The 12,023-nt window shown below is 37.9% G+C and overlaps 1 protein-coding gene across 1 annotated transcript in view; it reads left to right on the plus strand.

The window, feature by feature from the left end:
* The first annotated feature begins 2,093 nt into the window (after positions 1–2,093).
* The window catches only part of LOC131976769 (protein 4.1-like), a 61,892-nt gene continuing 51,962 nt past the window's right edge, over positions 2,094–12,023 (plus strand). The window contains exon 1 of the mRNA XM_059339923.1: positions 2,094–2,413. The gene's annotated coding sequence lies outside the window, so the exon portion shown is untranslated. The remainder of the gene's footprint in view (positions 2,414–12,023) is intronic.

Genomic DNA, 12,023 nt, shown 5'->3' on the forward strand with positions numbered 1-12,023 from the left:
TGCCCTATTGTCTGTATATGATGTGTATATATATATATAAGATGCATTTATTCTAAAACGTAACACCCTGACTTCCCTTTGAGGAAACATCATGTTGTGTAATAGAAATCCTCTAAGGCAGTAGTTCTCAACCTTTTTGAGTCGCGACCCCCAATTTAACATGCATGTTGTCTGCGACCCCCGCTCACTGAACACAATCTCACACACACAGTTCAGATCACCCAAAAAAGAAAGAAAATGACCAAAAAAAGGAAACAAAATGAACACAAAAGACACAAATTGACCACAAAATGATAAAAAAAAGACCCAAAATGACCAAAAAAGACAAAATGACCAGAAAAGACACAAAATGACCAAAAAAGACCCAAAAAAGAAACAAAATTATCCAAAAAAAACACAAAATGACTAAAAAAAGACACAAAATGACCAAAAAAGGCACAAATTGACCACAAAATTATCGAAAAAAGACACAAAATGATAAAAAAAAGACACAAAATGACCAAATAACACACAAAATGACAAAAAAGACTAAAACACATGAACACTTTAACACAGTGGAGACAGAGCTGACTTCCAAAATGATTTGGCGACCCCCAGAAATCATCTCGCGACCCCAATTGGGGTCCCGACCCCAAGGTTGAGAATAGCTGCTCTAAGGTGTGCATGAAGGTGAAGGATCCAAACTTGAACTAAGACGAGAAGAAAGGGCAGCATGTCTGCCGGCAGAAAGGAGCCGAAACATGGAACATTCCTGGTTCATGAATTCTTCATAACATAATGGTGCACTATGAATATTGATGTGCTGTTACCATCAATCCTGTTAGTGCTCTTGAGAGCTCAGCTCCAGAGCACAAATAAAACCCCTGCAACCATGCAACCTCCATCACATGCACTCAAAATTCATATTTAAAGCATTTTCAAAGCTGCACAAGTTGTTTTACATAAGATCGGGAGAGGAAGGAAGGCGGCGCTGTGTGATGCGTACCCAGATGCAGTAGTTAAAACGTATGTTTATGTGTTTATTATGCTGATAATAGAAGTAGAACTCTAGTAACAGAATTAGTTTGGTCTTAAACAGCTGATTTGGGTAAACTATAACCTGTTTACATTCATTCTTTCTGGATGCTAGTGCTATATGCTTTACTTTAAAACAGCTATTCATGTTCTACAATGATTTTGTGCAGTGTGCAATAATAATTCTTAACTGCATTACCCTTGTTTATTCTGGGATTAATATGTATAATGCATTCATTTATACTATACATTTCAACCAATGTTGTTATTTAGAATATTCTTGTAACGTAATCATAGATCCATATCAGCAACCTTCATTTTTTAAACTGTTATATTTTTGAGTATCCAAATGTATGATTAGATAGATAAGATTAGATTAGATAAAACTTTATTGATCCCTTGGGATAGCTCCCTCAGGGAAATTGAGTTTCCAGCAGCAAACAGGTTAAAAAGCACACATAAGAGAAAAAAAAAGAACAATTTATATACAATAAATAAATAAATATGATATGAGATGTTTTTTAAATAGTCCTTATGTATGTCTTATTGTATTTGTTATTGTTATTGTTATTGTTACTGCTCCTTCCTGTCCTCAGTCCTATAGTCGATATATATTTATGGGTATTATATGGGTTTTATTTACACAAGTTGTTTTACATAAGATCAGGAAAGGAAGGGAAGGCGGCGCTGTGTGATGTGTAGCCAGATGCAGTAGTGAAAGTCAAAGGGAGATGATTGGGTGGAAGTGGTGTGGGACGTTATGTAATCAGTGTGTGATGCAGCCAGAGAGGATAAAGATGTTCCAAACAAACATCACCCCCATGCACTCAGCTGGAGTGATGCACTGCACCATGCATGTGTGTGTGGCGGGGAACAGAAAGAGCATCAGTGTTCTGGGTGTGTCTGCTGGGTCGTCTCTGAGTCTGTGGTTCCAGTCTGTCACTGTCTCCAGGGACTGGGAGTGAGGCTCCTCTTCTCCTCCCTCTCCTGGGTCCAGCTCAACACCTGCTCCTTGCAGGAGGCGCAGGGCAGGGCAGGGCAGGGGTTCCTAAGCAACTGAAGGCAACGCCACTAGTTCATGTAGTCTTTGTTTCTCCTTCGCTCCTCCTCTTATTATCTCACGCCATCCCCAAACTAAAGCAAAGGAAACAGAAACACACTATCTCCGAAAGTCCTTCCAGCCCAGTGGATTCTTCCCGTTAGCACGCTATGCTATGCTACGGTTAATGGTTAACACCGCCAGTTTTTGTGCAGCTCATGTGTGTCATCACTGTGTGCAGTGATCAAAGTCTAAGGGAAAAAACACGACTGTTACTGTGAAAGAGAGCTTTTTTCTGTTGTTTCTGGCGTCTCACTTCACGTCTTTTGGACTTGCTTGACCAGAATCTTCTTTGCACTGGTAAGACTTTTTCTTCAAATTGCCCAGAAATGATGTGCCACTGCTGTGTGCATGCCACATGAACTTGCCTCTGTGAGACAAAGGTGATGGTGCCTCGCCCCATGTAGCCGCGAGAATAATGAACCCCTTTACTTCCCCCTTCTGCCTATGAGCCGTATGGCCCTAATGGGGTCAGGCAGATGGGTGGGGACCATGCCGGGGTCCATCAACACAGCTTGTGTGTGTGTGTGTGGATGCACATGTGTGTGCTGGTTTGTTTTGGGGTTTCTAGATAAGATGGTTGAGGGGAGTTGAGGGTCTGTTGTTGGGCTTTACATGTTCAGTTTCTAAAGAATGTGAAAGTGTTTTAATATCTCACCAACACTGGCTGAGGGTCCTGACAGCACCACGCTGTGCACTTGAATGCACCACGTTGCTCTCTGAAAAGACTCTGTGGAGTTTTCCTGTTGCCTCCCTGCTGCTTCTGGACGTTGTACTGTGTTAATGATTGCACTCTTGGCCGCCTGTTTGGCTATTTGGGGCTTTTGTAACTACTGTTACAATAAAACAATAAATAACGACTATTTGTAAACACTGTTTAATGTGTTGTACCAACATAAGTTGTATATAGGGCTGCAACTAACCATTATTTATTTCATTATTGATTAATCTTCTGATCATGGTCATGATTATTTGATATTATAAGTCATTTGGTCTATAAAATAGTCAGAAATGTCAATCATCATTCCCAGAGTCCAAGCTAAGTCAGTCTAGAACCCAAATATATCTAAATATTCAATTTAATATTAGAAAAAAAAACTGAGAAAAGTGGAAAATCTTAGTTTTTGTGGACTTTTTTTCTTTTGTATGTACTCATAGTAGTAGAAATTGATTAATTTGTCATTATTTTCTTGATATATTGATTAATCATTCAAAAAAAATGTGAAAAATGTTTAAGTTTGTCTTTAAATGTCATGTTTTGACAGCCTAGACAGTCAAGAACCCAAATATATATAAATGTTCAATTTAATATAAAAAAAAAAAACAGAGAAAAGTGGAAAATCTTACTTTTTGTGGACTGAAAACATAATTTTGTCCTATTTTTGCATGAAAAAATATTTAAACTATTAATTATCTCAATATTTGGCGATGATTTTGCTTTTCCGATTAGTCAACTTATCATTGGTGTTCTAGTTGTGAATATACTGATACCTTTTTTTTCTTTTTTATATGTACTCATAGTAGTAGAAATTGATTCATTTGTCATTATTTTCTTGATTTATTGATTAATCGTCCAAAAAAATGTGAAAAATGTCTTTAAATGTCATGTTTTGACAGCCCACACCCCAATGATATTTAGTTTAACATTAAATAAAACAAAAAAGCATGAAAATCTACATATTTGAGGGACTGAAAACAGCATTTTTAATGATGAATCGATTATCAAAATATTTGGCTATATATGTATATTTTTTTTATGGTTAAAAAAATGCATATCCTGATATTGGCAACATTCCTACTTCTTGATGTAGTGGCGTAAGGCTAACAATTAAAGTTGTTTTAATCACAAAAAGCTACTTAGTTTCTGTCGCTAAACACATGCAGCTTTCAAAATAAGAGCACGGTGTGTTAACAGAATCCACCACAGAACAGGCAGACAGAAGACTGTCAAAATAAGATGCCTTAAATAAAACATACAATAACTTTTTTTCTCTTTTTACAAAATGTAAAAATGTTAAAATATGCCCCCCAAACCCCTAAATGGTTATTTTTTTATTATTTGCTCATACTCAAGAGTCAAGAGTAAACGTTTTTGTATTTGGCAACTGTTGAGATTTGCACTTCACACTACATTTTAGATTTTTATTTATTTATACAGACTAAAAAAACAAACATATTTTCTATATGTTTTTAAGTATTTCGTTATATCATGAATTGTTATCGCAAAAATAGCCTGAAATATCGTGATATTCTTTAAGGGCCATATCGCCCAGCCCTAGAATGAGGTCATTTAATTTTAAATCAAATTTGGATGAATGAGTCATTTTTGACCCATGCATTAGACCATAAGTCTCAAACTCGCAGCCCGCGGGCCAATTGCGGCCCTCGTCACGATATTTTGTGGCCCCCACCTTGATATGAAAGTTTAATGTGAGTTTTATATGAATGACACTTTACTGTGTTGTGTGTGGAAGGTCCCTTTTATTACTTTTATGGGGTAATTTTGTCTTTTTTAAATAATTTTGTGTCTTTTTTGGTAATTGTGTGTCTTTTTTTAAGTAATTTAGTTTTTTTCTGTCATTTTGTTTCTTTTTGGACACTTTGTGTATTTTTTTTGGGTCATTTTGTGTATTTTTTTGGTCATTTTGTGTCTTTTTAATGTAATTTTTTTAACGTAATGTAGTGTTTTTTCAGTCATTTTGTCTTTTTCTGTAATTTGGTGTCTTTTTTTGGTCATTTTGATACTGCCTCCAGCGGCCCCCAGGTCATTTGAGTTTGAGACCCCTGCATTAGACCCATGCATTGTGCATCAAAGGGTTAATAAAGTTGTGTCCGTGTCCTCCTGGTCGACATGCTGGTTCTCGTGCTGCTCGGTGCTCCGTTGGTCAGCTCCCCGAGCCCCGGTTAGGCTCCGCCCCTTTACGAGCACCGGACACCTTCAGCACAACAAAGCATGTGTCGCTCCGCAACATTGTTTCTCATCTGAACGTGCGGAATATAGGATTTTGTCGGATTTTGTGCCGTTTGCTTCCCCATTGATGCAAATCCTAGAGTAGGTAAGCCACATTTCAGTGTGTGTTCCTGGGCTGGTGGGATGATGAGTTAGTGTTTATTTGTTTTCTTGTACATTCGGCGCCATTTTCATACACAGATTGTTTAAATACCCTGGCACGCTGCTCCGCTGCAGCCTGCGACTGTTTGTGCCGTTTCATTGGGGGAAAAAGTTATACATTTAAGTCGTTATAAGCTTAACAATTGTTTGAGCAAATTGAAATGATATCAGCTTTTTATTGCACATTTAAATAGCCCAGTAGCTGTCTGATACAGCATCCCCATAAATCACTAGTGCTCCGGCTCAGCGGAGGCAGCGAGGTGATTTCTACATGTGTGACTTGTTTTTGTCAAAATGAATGCAGGTTATCAGCTGCTGCAGGAGCCCTGCTCACTTTATACACAGTAGGGAAACTCTGAAAAAGAAAATTACAACACTAACTTGATTTTAATTAAGATTTAAGAAGTAAAATGATATATAATGAATGGCATGGCATGGGACATTGTGTGGTATTATTTTTTGAAATATATTTTCTGTTCTATATTTATATATCTGTATACTTTCTGGATAATCTCCACATAAACTACAATGGTCGTCTGATAATATCTAATGGTCACATCATAATATATCATAATCCTAACATGAGACATGCTTCTTATTTTGATGCACTTCATGTCTTGAATGCATCTCTGAGGTGTATTTCAGCTATTTCCAAGAATATGTCTGCTCAGATGTGTTCATGCTCTTTCAGAGCTGGTATTGCTTTTTGTATTTTCCGCTTGGCATGACTTGCTTTTACCCCCAAGAGGAGTGTATGGGTTAAAAATATCCATCTTTGCTGCTGGAGGGCGGCATATGTGAATGTGTGTCTGTGTGGCTGTACTACCCCTAACGCACTTAACAGCAACTCATCCAATAAGCCTCATCTCCATTGATGATACTGCTGGATATATATAGTCAGATAATCTTTTATGAAGCGCTGCAGATATGACGTAGGAAGGATGAGGCAGAGACGGAGGAGGCATTAAAGCAAGTGCAACAGAAGTAAACACACTTGGGTTAAAACAATGAGAGAGATAAAGAGTGTTGTGGGGGTCTCGGGGTCTCTGTTCTGCTGAATCAGCAGCTTTGTGAACTCAGAGCAGCTGAAATGATGCTGGAGGATGTTTTTGGCTCTAGTGTGTGACGGTGAGGTCACCGAGGTCCCAGAGGAGCTTGCTGGTGTTAATCCTCTTTTGGGAGTTATGATGCATTTGTGCAGTTAGACTACTACTCTGTTGTGTGTGCAGTACTAAACAGGGAAAACACTCCACAGACAGACATGTTTCTCCTCTCTTCCTCAATCAGGGAGTCTGTGGGTTTCCCTCATTCAAAGCCCATCTAAAACAAACAAACTTCACATAATTTACACAAATAATTGCAGAATTATTTAAAAAAATATATATACTTTCAGCGGAGTTAACCCTTTATCAGGCAAAGAACTACACTGTAAAAAAAATCTGTTTAATTTACGGTAAGATACCGGCAGCTGTGGTTGCCAGAACTTCACCGTAAGAAATACAGTGAGCGTATGTAAATGTATATATATATATCAGCAAAAAAAACTGTAATTTATACTGAATAATCCCATTACTTTCAGGATAATTGTGTCAGCATGGTATTTCTCCATTCATTTTACATGAAAATTGTTTATTTTTACAGCACAATTGTGTGTTTTCTACAGTTTATGGCGGTAGAATTGAAAGTTTTATGCTATTCTTTGATTTACAGTAATTAAAAGTATCTACTACGGTGATGTACAATGTTCAATTTTACGACCTATTTCTGATGCAATTTGACAGTGCTTAACTGTAATTTCCACAAACATTTTTTACAGTGTATATTTGGTAACTTCAGGTAATATTTTGAGAAAAAAGTTGCATATTTACTAGATTAAAGTGGCAAATCTACAAGAAAAAAAGTTGCAGATTTAAGAGATTTAAAGTGGCAAATCTGCACGAAAAAAGTCGCAGATTTCCGAGAAAAAAGTGGGAAGAAAGCTACTTTTTTCTCCCAGATTCACCACTTTAAATCTCATAAATCTACGCATTTTTTTCCCGTAGATTTGCCACTTTAATCTAGTAAACTTTTTTCTCAAAATATTACCTCCCTCCCCCGGGTCCCTATGTTTTTTTTTTTTACACATTTCACACATTCTGGCTGTATGTAATATCCTCCAATATTCTCTAGGGTTGAAATTTGGAATTTGCAAGTATTCCAATGAGTGTCCTATTTAGGGTTAAATCCTTTTTTTTTTACTGTCAAGACTCAGATCTGGATTTTATGTGTGCACATTAAAAAGAGCACTTCTTCATAATGTATCCTAATGTTCCTCCAGTGGGTTTTGGCTGGGGATGTTGGAGATGGATTCAGAATTGCTTTCAGGGTAACCGCAGTAAATCAATCAAGCTACTTCATTCTTTTCCCATGTCGGTTCATGTTACAGCATCTGGCTCACAGACCATCTGTGTGTATTGATCAGTTCAGATCTGGGTTCGGGATAGGTTTACACAGAGGACCTGACTAAAATAAACCTTTGTAGCCCGGTACCTTTTTGTTGAATGTCGGGCAGAACACAAAAGAGATTTAGTGTCACAGAATCAATAATTGTTGTCCTTTGGTATTGACCTATCACAGGCATTATGGAATCTATTGGTATTGGCCTGCATCTTTTCCAATATGTACCAATTAGAAAGCTTTTTTAACAGAACATATAATGCAGAAAATAATGATTAAGAAATGGTGTATTTTATTTTTATTTATTATTTATTTAAGTGGTCAGCAATTGACAGATACTGAACATATAGTACTTTTTAGCTATTTGATTTTTTTAATTTTTAAAAAATTTGCTTGGTAAACAATTGACTCATACCGAACATATAGTGCTATTTAGCTATTTACTTTATTTTAAATTAATTATTTATTTAAATGGTCAGCAGTTAACTGATATTGAATATAATGTACTATTTAACTATTTAAAAAAAATATATATTCTTTTACTTTATCAGTTTCCATCTCTGGAATTGATTGAAAGTGAAATACATTGTATGTATAATAATGTAGTGGCAATAATATTTTATTTAAGAAATCTGTTGTCCTTTGCATAATCATATCAGTGCACAATCTACATCAGGGATGGGCAACTTAAATGCTGCAGGGGGCCACAATTTTTCATGTTCACTACCACAGGGCCACATATTGGAGCGTGCACTTAACTAGATATGATTAAACTGCAATTTTAAATATGTTTACAGTGCAGTAACTTAACATATTTCATGCTCAAATGCATGTTTAACAGTATAAATTTAAAAAAGAACCACTTACTGTGATTTCTTTTTTTTTCAGTGCAAGAACAGCACACCAACATTAATTGCACGAAGTAATTTTGTGCATTTTTATACAGCACTTTTTAAGATTTAATGCTCAAATGCATGTAGTTGTACTGAGGGCCACTTCAAGTGAGGGTGAGGGCCGTATGTGGCCCCCGGGCCCCCAGTTGCCCATCCCTGATCTACATAGAAAAAGTCTTTTTTCATTCCAGCTCAAAAACGTACTATATCAGCACCCATATAGATTAAACGGTACATTTTTCAGGATCAGTATCTTGTCAACAATCAGCCAGGCTCTAATTATCTGTCTCCTTAGAAGAAGTGCATGTGTCCATTAAAATGCTTTGAGATATTCAGTGCTAGCTCATTTGTCAGCATTCCTGATGTTGCTGGGCAGACTTTATGCATGATCTGAACACACAAACAGTTTATCTGGGCACGTGTTAGCGTGTAGCTTGGCATGTGTGTGTGTGTGTTTACTTAGGGAGGTTAATAGGAGCCACCATGTGGCCACAGCACTGATATCTTGGCTTTCAGTTCATTTCTGTTGATTTTCAGCCAGGTAGGCGGGGCTCCACATAAAACCATGAATCAGCACAGCTGATCGCCACTCTGCTTCTGCCAGCTCTTCTCTCTCTCTCTCCCACACACACACACACACACACACACACACACACACACTGGTGCACGCACACCCAAGAGACAGAGTGCAGATTGATACTGAGAGAGAAAGACACTGTCGGCAGGTAGATAGATGGAGATAATCTCACTTGGTCACTTGGGGGATGATTAACTCTAAACTCCTTCTAATTCCTTAAGCCTACTCTCAGTACCCAGGAAACATGCTTTCTTTTTGTCCTATAGTATTCCTACAGGGTCAACTCATGTTTCCTCTCAGTCACTAACCACCAAACTAGTGACATGGTCCTCTGATGTCTTAAAGACAGTGTAGCGATGTTAGCATTGGTGCACACATGCATGCACATGTGCATATATGCGTGTTGTGTGCAGCACTGTAAACAGAAATAGCTATGAGCTCGTCTGTAAAGGCTAATGAGTCCCTGCATCCTGAGCACATGTAGCTATTTATATACTATACCTCCTCCTCTTCTCCCCATTCAGCTCTCTCATCTCATTTCATCACACACTGACACGCACAGCAGCAGCTCTGCAGCACCACTGAGACAATATATATATATGTATAAAAGTCTTGAAGATAAGACTTTATTTATATAGCAGCTTATAAAACAGTATTTACAAAGTGCTTTGATAGACAAAATAACTGGATACTTGCCTTAATGGGCAGTGAAAGTGAGATTTGGCATTAGTGGCATTGAAAATCAAACTTTTTTTTGCATAATTTCTATGAGCACCATTAATGAATTGTAGCTCAGACTTAATGTGAAATCTGAGCTATATCACAATATTTTTTTTTTTTTTACAAAATGCAAGTCATTTCATTTACAAATAAAGTCAAATGTGACCTTTCCTTTAAGTAAAAATCATGGTCTTCCTTTGGGAACATTAAATCCAGTTTAAAGTCTCAGAAACTCTAAATCAAACCCTGATTCAGCTGGAGTCCTGGTGTTTTTACTGCTCCAGCAGCTCTTTGAGAGCCCCTCCTGCTAGAGGGTGGCCTACTTCATCTATAATTTAGCTCATTAGAGACACTAATTATGTAGGATTGAGGGCAGATTTTTTTTTATATACAAAGCAGCAATATTTCATCTAATTACCTCCACATAAAAAAGAGAAACCTGCATCATATTATGAGCGATTGATGCTGTTTTTTGGAGATCCTGTGGTGTGGCGGTCTCTGTCTCAATCAGTCATGATGTGTGTGTTGTGTGTGTTGTGTGTGTTGTGTGTGTTGTTCTGCTCAGCTGGCTGATAGCAGAGATGTTAGACAGGAAACACAAAATGGAGGAGGCAGCAGACACAAGCTCAGCTGGTCCATTAGGAGCATGTCTGTGTCCTGACAATCACAATTGAGATGACAGAGCATTAAAAGACCCAGAGGAGCCCGAGAGCACTGATGCATACCGGTGTGTGTGTGTGTGTGTGTGTGTGTGTGTGTGGTGACCTAGGGAATAGGCCTATGGGGGGTCCTGTGGGGGGAAGGGTAGGGAGGATTAGTTATAGTGTGCAGCACAGTTATTGGTCACTGGACACAAACAATGGGAGGGCTAAAGAGGATTTGGTGTGTGCGTACCCCTCCTCCCCTCCTGCTGTCCTGTAGTGGAAGTGTATGGGAGTGTATGGTATAGAGGGACCAGGCGGGACCCTTTGGGACGGCCCTGTACATCTGGAAGATTGGCCTGGCTCTCTGCCTGTCTGTCTGCCTGTCTAGCATCCCCCTCCCCCACTCGCTACAGGGCAGGGTGGGACTTGAACTACATATGGAAGAAGCAAACTCAGCCACATTAGTCTCCAATTAGACAACTCTGAATACAGACACGATGCCAATCATACCGATAATTCTACTCCTCAAAGAATCAGCACTAGCACTTATTGATGCACTAATTATTATCGCACTATACCTTGATTGTTTGTTTTTACTCTTTGTTACAACCCAGTTGTTGTCTAGGGGAAAAGGGAATCAACACAACGCCGGTGTACTCAGGCAAATACAGATTTTATTGTATAATAGCAGAATAAAACAAAGGTAACGAAAAGAGAACCTTCTTCAGGCTAGATACAAGGAGTTGTAATGTGAGGCAATGAACAAAGGGCGAAGGGTGGCGCCAACTCATAAAACAAACAAACTAAAACAATCTTCCTAACTCGATTTTTCCCCCCCAAAACTAACTTACTTAAAACACAACAAACAAAGGAACTCTGGCTGACTACGCTTACTTTTAATCTATACAAACAAAAATACAGCAATGCAACCACCCATAAACTAGTGAATCTAACAAAGGTAATACTCGAAGTGTTATGCGAATAAATGTGAAAAAGAAAACCTAAACCTAATGCCCAATAAACCTGTAAGTCGCTTTGGATAAAAGCGTCTGCTAAATCAGTCCGCGACCCCCCCCCTCACTGAACAGAATCTCACACGCACAGTCCAGATCACCCAAAAAAGAAACAAAATGACCAAAAAAAGGAAACAAAATGACCAAAAAAAGACACAAAATGACCATAAAAGACAGTAAATGACCAAAAAAGGAAACAAAATAACCATAAAAGACACAAATTGACCACAAAATGATCAAAAAAATACACAAAATGACAAAAAATGACCAAAAAGACATTAAATGACCAGAAAAGACAGTAAATGACCAAAAAAGGAAACAAAATGCTCAAAAAAAGACACAAAATGACCAGAAAAGACAGTAAATGACCAAAAAAGGAAACAAAATGCTCAAAAAAAGACACAAAATGACCAGAAAAGAAATTAAATGACCAGAAAAGACAGTAAATGACCAAAAAAGGAAACAAAATGCTCAAAAAAAGACACAAAATGACCAAAAAAAGACATTAAATGACC

Source organism: Centropristis striata, chromosome 8, assembly GCF_030273125.1.
Source record: "Centropristis striata isolate RG_2023a ecotype Rhode Island chromosome 8, C.striata_1.0, whole genome shotgun sequence".
In the NCBI taxonomy this organism is placed as follows: Eukaryota; Metazoa; Chordata; class Actinopteri; order Perciformes; family Serranidae; genus Centropristis; species Centropristis striata.